The sequence below is a fragment of the Ailuropoda melanoleuca genome, chromosome 13 (assembly GCF_002007445.2).
Source record: "Ailuropoda melanoleuca isolate Jingjing chromosome 13, ASM200744v2, whole genome shotgun sequence".
Lineage (NCBI taxonomy): Eukaryota > Metazoa > Chordata > Mammalia > Carnivora > Ursidae > Ailuropoda > Ailuropoda melanoleuca.
The window spans coordinates 21,221,839-21,229,603 of NC_048230.1; positions in this window are offsets into that span (position 1 = coordinate 21,221,839).

Below are 7,765 nucleotides of genomic sequence, written 5' to 3' on the forward strand. Positions count from 1 at the left end.
AGATGTGTTTGGCCTGCTGCCCCAACAAGACCACTGGCTCCCTTGGCCAAGACTGGAGCCCTTTACTCCAGGCATCCCCCCACCCCAGCTCCCAGGCCCCCACCCAGTACTCCACAGTTACGATATGGACCTGGACACGCAGGTCCCTCACTAGACGCACTGGGTGGCCCTGGAAAGGCCCCCCCCCACCCCTGACACACACACATTGTGGGCATCACTATCCCCATCTGTACAAAGAAGGGATTGGAAAAGATGACCCCAGAGGGCCCTGTGAACCCTGAAACTCACCAACAGAGGTTTTAGAACTCACCAACAAAGGCATCTGTTTTTGTTGCAAAACTGAATGAGACCGAGGGCAAGAGAAGCTCTAGGGCTCCCCCCCCCTGGCTTCACTGATCCCTCACTCTCCGCCCTCCCACCCTGCCCCCGGCGGCCTCCTGCTTCAAGCCCTGACAGTGCCTGGGCCCTCCCCCATCCACTCCTCTGATCTCCAGCCCTGGCAGCCCCTCTCCCCACCTTGGCACTGCATCTTTCAGCCCTCTGTCTGCCAAGCCTGGGCATCGCCCACTCTCCATGCCTGGGCACCAGGATTTGGCTTTTGCCTCCTCAAACCTTCAAGCCTNCGCCCGCCCCCAGCCCCAAGCTGGCACCAGCTCTTTACCATTGCTCCCTTGGCACTACCCACTTCCTCCTGGCCACCCCCTGGCTTCACTGATCCCTCACTCTCCGCCCTCCCACCCTGCCCCCGGCGGCCTCCTGCTTCAAGCCCTGACAGTGCCTGGGCCCTCCCCCATCCACTCCTCTGATCTCCAGCCCTGGCAGCCCCTCTCCCCACCTTGGCACTGCATCTTTCAGCCCTCTGTCTGCCAAGCCTGGGCATCGCCCACTCTCCATGCCTGGGCACCAGGATTTGGCTTTTGCCTCCTCAAACCTTCAAGCCTCAACACTGTCCTCGCCCACCCGCCCCCTGGGCGCCAGAGACTCGCTGACTCCTGCCGAAGTCAGCCTGGTCATCCCCCTGCCGCAGGGCCCATGTATGCCTCCAGCAGCCCTGGCTGGCAGAGCTGCTGTCTGTCACCCGCCTGGGTCCTCAAGGAGTGTCTCCCAGAGTCTTCCCTGCATTTAGTCTTTGGTGAGAGATGAGGACGGCTTTCCTGTAGCATCACCAGCAACATCAAAGACCCTCAGTTCTCCCTCACGTGTCCCAGAGGCAGTGGGGGGCCCCTGCGGGGACCACTGGCTGATAGCGGGGTTTCAGAACCCTCACGTTGGGGCCCTTAGCAGGAACATTGAAGCAGACCCTTCATCTCTGGGCCGGCAAGGCTGGTGGGCACCCTCTGACCCCAGGTGACCTGGGGTCCGCCCGCAGCCCCTCTTTCACTGCCGGGCTTGCTGCCACATTTCACACTGTTGGCCCTTCCCCTCTTCCTTTTTTTTTTTTTTTTTAAGATTTTATTTATTGATTTGAGAGAGAGAGAGCTCGCCAGCGGGGGGGGGGGGCAGGGACCAGAGGAAGAGGGACAAGCAGACTCGGATGCTTTCACTGACTGAGCCACCCAGGCGCCCCAACCCTTCCCTTCTTTCTTAAAACCCTTCTCTCCCGCCACTCCTGGGCTTTTCCTATTTCTCTTCTGGTTTTTCAAAATGTACTAGTTATATCAGGCCCATAGAAATGTATAGATCATAGTACAGTGAACCTGAATGTCCACTACGCAGCTTACTAACTGAGTCATTACAGAGAATTCAGTCAATCCTGAAGCCCCCGTGTCCCCTCGCCAATCCCCTCCCCCGCCCAGAGGGACGCACTCTCCTGCATGTGTCAGTTATTCCCAGGAATATTTTATATGTTTATATATTGTATATATACAGTACATGTATATGAGTCCGTTTATAATCTGAGTCTGTGTTTTTTGTGTTTTTAAATTCCACACAGATGGAATCATCCCACACGGATCCTCCTGCAACTTGCTTTTTTTTGCTTAACACTTGATGAGCTTGATCCGATTCATTCCAATTCATTCATTTTCACTGCTGTGGAGTATTCCTCGCCACAACTGACTTATCCATTCTCCTGTCCATGGACAGTTGAGTACTTCCTATCTTGTTTTAATTTGTGAAAGTAAAAAAAAATAAAAATAAAAAAACCCCAAAAACCAAAAAAAAAAATTGTGAAAGTAATGCACGCACATATCTCACTGTAAAATACTCAAGTAATGCTAGGATATCGAATAGATTATGGAAACTCCCCTTTACCTACTGCCCATTCTAGGAGGACCACCGCCAAGACCCTGTGCGGATTCTGCAGTACTTGTTCTAGGCATTAACATACATGTTCATTCATATCCATATGTATCTTTCATAAGCATCTCTCGCCTGTATGTCTGTACCTCTCCTCTCTCCCCTACAACCATCCTTCTACTTTCTCCTTTGTAGTCTCTTTCACCACCACTCCATCCTATCCGGCACCTGCCTCTTAAATACTGAGCCTGCTCCGATGTCCAGCTTCGGCCTTTTTATTTGTGATTTCCCTGGGTTACCTTGCTCTCCCCTCGTTTCACCCGCCTGCACCCTGACCTCCTGAAAGCTCTACGACCTTGTCCCCTGAGCTCCGAGCCCTTCCTGGTCTACCCTGTGGATAGTCACAGATACTTCAAACTGTCAGATCATCCAAACTAACACCCACCAGCTACTCCCCACCCTCCCAGAGCCTGCTCTCCTTCCTCTTCATCATCCCGGTGCCTCCCCTCCAGACCTGAGGACACCCCCTTCCCCCCCAGCCCCATCCCCTGCCTCCTGAGACTATCACCATTACCTCCTAACAGGCTTTCCCGTCCCCAGCTTCTCCCCACTTCCAGCCCCTCCTTCTCGTCACCTCATTTGAGGGGAGGAGGCTTCGGGAACCCATAAAGGGAAAAAACCAAAATCCCAAGTAAATCCTTTGTTCTAAGGCTTACAGTGACTCCCCAGTGTCTGCTGGTAACCTGGCCTCATCTCCTCCCTCCCTGATTGCTAGCAGCCTGCTCGGGATCTCACTACACTCAGCATTCTTCTGAGAGCGCCGTCAGCTCAGGTGTTCCAGACGGTGGTCAGGGAGAGCGGGACGGAGGTTCAGTCCTGAGCCTCTTGCCGAGCCCCAGCCAGCCGAGTTACCCAACCCGTGGGTGCTGTCTCCCGGTGCCTGGCTCCAGAGTCCTCCCCAGCTCAAGAAACAAAGTGTTCCGCAGACAGTGGGGTCTGGAGGCTCCACTGGGTAGACAAAGGACAGTGCATTATAATTATATTTTCAATTAGCTGTTCACTTTTCTCCCACACTCGCTAACCAAGATCCAGGAAGAAAAGGCCGATTTACATCATGAACTTCTCCTCTCCCACTAATGGGGTCAGACTTCTGGGTGCCTTTATGCCCATAAACGGCTCTGGGAGAAGCAGGCACTCAGGAGAGAAACTTCTCCACCCTCTCCACCTCCAACGTTGAGGCAGGGGCAGGACCTGAACCCGCACCCCCCAACAAGGGGGAGCTTCACACGCCACCCTCGGTTCTCAGGCCTGAAGCATCTGAACCCTACCTTTAAGATCCAGCACACTCAACTTTGTCTCCAAGAGGCCTGGCCACAGGGAACTAACTCCTAGTCTGACAGGAGAAGCCCAGTCCTTGTCCTTACAAAATTCTCAACCTGATGGCAAAATATCAGGGAACACCTGAAATCACTTTCCTTAACTGGGGCTTTCCCATAAAACAGGGATGAGTGCTACTGCTTAATTATATTATTAATGGCAATAATAATTGCCACTGTGTATTAAGGCTTACAGTGCCAGGTGCTGCATGAGGTTCTCATGCATTATCTCATTTAAATATCTCAGCAACCTTTCAAAGTGAATATATTGTGATCCCCGCCTTAGGGATAAGGGAAGTGAAGTCCAGAAAGGTTAAATAACGTGCCTGACGCCTGATGTCACGCAGACGGTAAGTGGCAGGGTCAGAATTTGAACCCAGAGTCTCATTCTTTATTTTTTTTTTAAGATTTAATTATGTATTTATTTGAAAGAGAGAGAGCCCATGCGCATGAGCCAGGTGAGAGGGGCAGGGGGAGGGGCAGAGGGAGAAGCAGACTCCCCACTGAGCAGGGAGCCTGAGATGAGCTAGATCCCAGGATTCCAGGAGCTGAGCTGAAGGCAGACTTAACGGACTAAGCCCCCAGGCGCCCCGCAGAGTCTCATTCTTAGTTCTATGCTGCGCTTTGCTTCTGAATCCTTCTTGGGGACAAACACCCCCCCACACACACACCGTGTATTACTTTTTCCTTACAGATCCTAACTGGAAAAAAAAAAAAAGATGTGGGTGGGTGCCAGGGACCTCCGGAGAAAGGGGCCCCAGGGCCAGGATGTGCCTTCCATGGTGGGGGAGGTGTCTGACCATAAGGGTGAGGTCAGGGATTGCTCTGAATCATTCTCCAGACTCTGAGAATTTCTTTCTGAAACTGAGAAATAACTTCAGGCCCTTCCAGAGCTATTTCGGGTCTGAGAGTCTAGATGTCAAAAACAAGGCAGGCTTGGGCCCAAATGTCTGCCCTGACTCTGGGCAGGGGTATCTGCCCACACAACCACTGGGCACAGAGGGCAACTGCTCTGTTTGCTACCCGTGCGCGGCGAGTGTAGAGACCCACTTTCCCAAACTTCCTGTCTGCACCACCAATGTGAGTTAAGGGGGTCCAGGAATCCTGGTTTCTCCCCAAATGCCCCTTCCATGGCACTTTCCACACTGGGTTAAAATTGTTATAATGCTTGTCTGGGTCTTTCATCTCTGCTCTGGGGCAACTCCCATGTTGCAGGTGCTCAGTGAGTCCCCAAGACTCAACGCAGGAGCCTAACCTCAAAGACGCGGGGGAGTTGCCTTTTTCAGAGGTTGTGCAGATCACGCACTCCGGGCCACTTTTCCCCACTGCCCTCCCCTAGAAGGACCAGGCTGCGGCCGGAGGAGGCTTGCCCCGTGTGGCGGCCCAGCCCCTCCTTTACCTCCTGGCCCTCTATCCGAAGGAGAGGCCGTGGAGACCAGGACCCTGCTCTGGATCAGCCAACTCCGAGTCCTAGAAGGGGAGACCAGGCTTCGGGAAAAGCCTCCACATGGGGGCGCTGAAGGGGCGCGAGAAAGACCTGCGGGGTCACCCTGGGCGGTGGAACCAGATCGTGAGACCGACGGTCGCCCCCTCCCCACAAGTGTCCCCACGGGGCGGCCACCACCCCTTCCCGGGGCCCCCTCCCCTATGTCTCCCCTCCCAGCCTCGCTTCTTCCGCGGTCCGGCCCCGCCTCCCCCCGTCCCGCCGGCGTCCGCGGTCTCGGTCCCGGTGAGAGAGCGCGCGGCGATGGGCCCGCTGGGTTCGAATCCCGGCCCTGCCACTCGGCGCCTGGCCCCCCGGAGCCGGCCGCACGGCGCGCCCATCCTCCCTCCTGCTGGGGACCGAGTGGGCGCTCGGGAAACGTCAGCTTCCTGCCAGCTGCCCGCCCTCCTCTCGTGTTTCCCTCCTAGCCGTTCCCCCTCAGCTTTAAAAAACTCCCTCCCTCCTGCGCTCTTTCTCTTCTCGGCTCCGCGGTCTTCGCCAAACCGCAGCCTTTAGCAATCCTGCGCGCCCACCCGGCGCCCCGGGAGCCTCGCCGCGGCCGCGACCCACCCCCCACGGGCCACACGGCCCCCTGCGCCAGCCCCNCCGCCGGGGCCGCGAGGACGGGGCCGTGCCCGGGTGGCCGAGGGCACCGGGCGGGGCGGCGGGCTGGGCTGCCAGGAGAGCGAGCGCCAGCCCCGGGACCGCAGCCCAAAGGCAGCGCTGCAAATAGTCGCGGTTTCCAGCCCGTGCCCTGCCTTCCTCCCGGCCTTCCGGACCTTTGGGATTTTCTCTCCCTTCTTCCCGCCGCCCTCTCCTCTGCCCGGTGGCCCCTGCCTCCTCCCCGCTGTGCACCCGCCACATCCTGTCCCACGAGGGGCGGCTTCTGCGCGGGCGGGGCCGGGAGTCCACCCCGAGGACCAGGGTTCCAGAGGTCGAATAATCACAGAAAAGAAGTGAGGATTAATTGAGCGCCTACTATTCGCCAGGCACTGTGCTGAGCTCTTTAAAACTGGGGAAATCATGAAATCTTTACCACCATCCAATGAGCAGCAGCTCCAATTCGCAGATGGAGAAACTGAGGCCCAGGGAGACTTCTTAAGTCCTATGATCACTCCATTCGGACCTGCAAAATGGGAAGCCATACCCCCTCCTCCCCAGAGGTCCATGCTGTCACTCTGCCTCCAGCCTTGTGTTTCTTGCCCTTAGAAGCTGAGGCCCTGATGGGAGGTGGGAAGCAACTGACTGGGATCTGGGATGCTAGTCTGCCACCAGTTCTGTCACCTAGAGCAAGCCCAACCCACCTCAATTTCCACATCTGTATAATGAAGATGAAAAGCGAAAGTGTTCCCTGGAAGGAAGAGCTTGTCAACAACAGTGAAAAACCCAAAATGGAATGCCCCGCCCTTGGGGAAGTTTGGTGGGAGGCCGAGTAACTGTCCCCTGGAGCATCGAGACAGACCCAGAGACCAGGGCTGGCGGGACTAGACTAGGGCTGAGCTCGGGGATCTGCATGTTAGCACACGCGGGGGTTCTAGAGTCACCAGGTTTGGGATCCACCAAAGAGATTGCTGGGGATGGGGTGGAGGGGGTGTGTTGGGGGTGTCCCCCAAACCTGCATTCTTGCTCTCATCCCTCTTTGCCTTCACTGCCTGGACTCAGAGTGACCACAAGTTTCTTAAGGACCCACTGTGTGCCAAGCACACTTACATCACAGCCCCACTCTCAGAGAGCTCAGCCTAACACAGCAGACCAGGAGGGCTGCCCTCAGCCCAGCCGTCCCCTCTGAGACAAACGGAGCAAAGCACCTTCCTCCAGGGGGGCAAAGCGTCACACCAGGCTGAGGCTCAGCAAACAAAGCGAGGGCTGGGTTTCCCATCCACTCTCCCTCTCGGCTGCCACTCCCGCACCACCCCTGTGCTCAGCTACAAGGGATGTAAGTGGGAGATACTAGGAAAGCCCAGGAAGAGGGCCCATCAATTCTTGCTGGATTCAGGAAGAGGCGCAGAAAAAACTCTACTATGTAGGTGACCGTGATGCAGGCCCTTGAAGGATGGGTGGGAACACACCAGGGGGAAAAGGAGGTCCAGGCAGAGGCAACAAGCTGAGGTCAAGGCATGGGGCAGGGAGTCTGAGCCTGTCCTGGGAGCAGGTGGTACAGTGGGTCTGGGACCCGGGAATGGCTTTGGGGCAGATGGGGAAGAGGCATGTCTTCGCTTGCTCCCATCTCTATGCCGGCATGTACCAAACTGAACAGAGCTTCCCTGCCAGCCAGAGGTCTCTCCTGGACTGTGAGATGCTGGAGGACAGGCTCGGCATCTTATTCATCCTCTGTGGCCCAGTGCCTCACCCAGGCAATAATAGTAACAGTAATAACAGTTAACTGTATGAAGTATTTACCGCCTTGCTCTGTGCTGTGTGACACACGCATGATCTCTTTTCCTCCTCTGACAACTTTGGAAATAAGTGCTATCGTTAATTTCATTTTACAGATGAGTATTCTAAGATTTAGAGGTGTTAAGGAATGTGTCAAGGTCACACAGCTATTTGGTGGTGGAGCTAGGATTGGAATTCAGGTCTCTGAGCACAGGGCTCTTGTTCTACACTGACGGATGGATGGTTCGATGGATGGATGGATGGATGGATGGATGGATGGATGGATGGATGA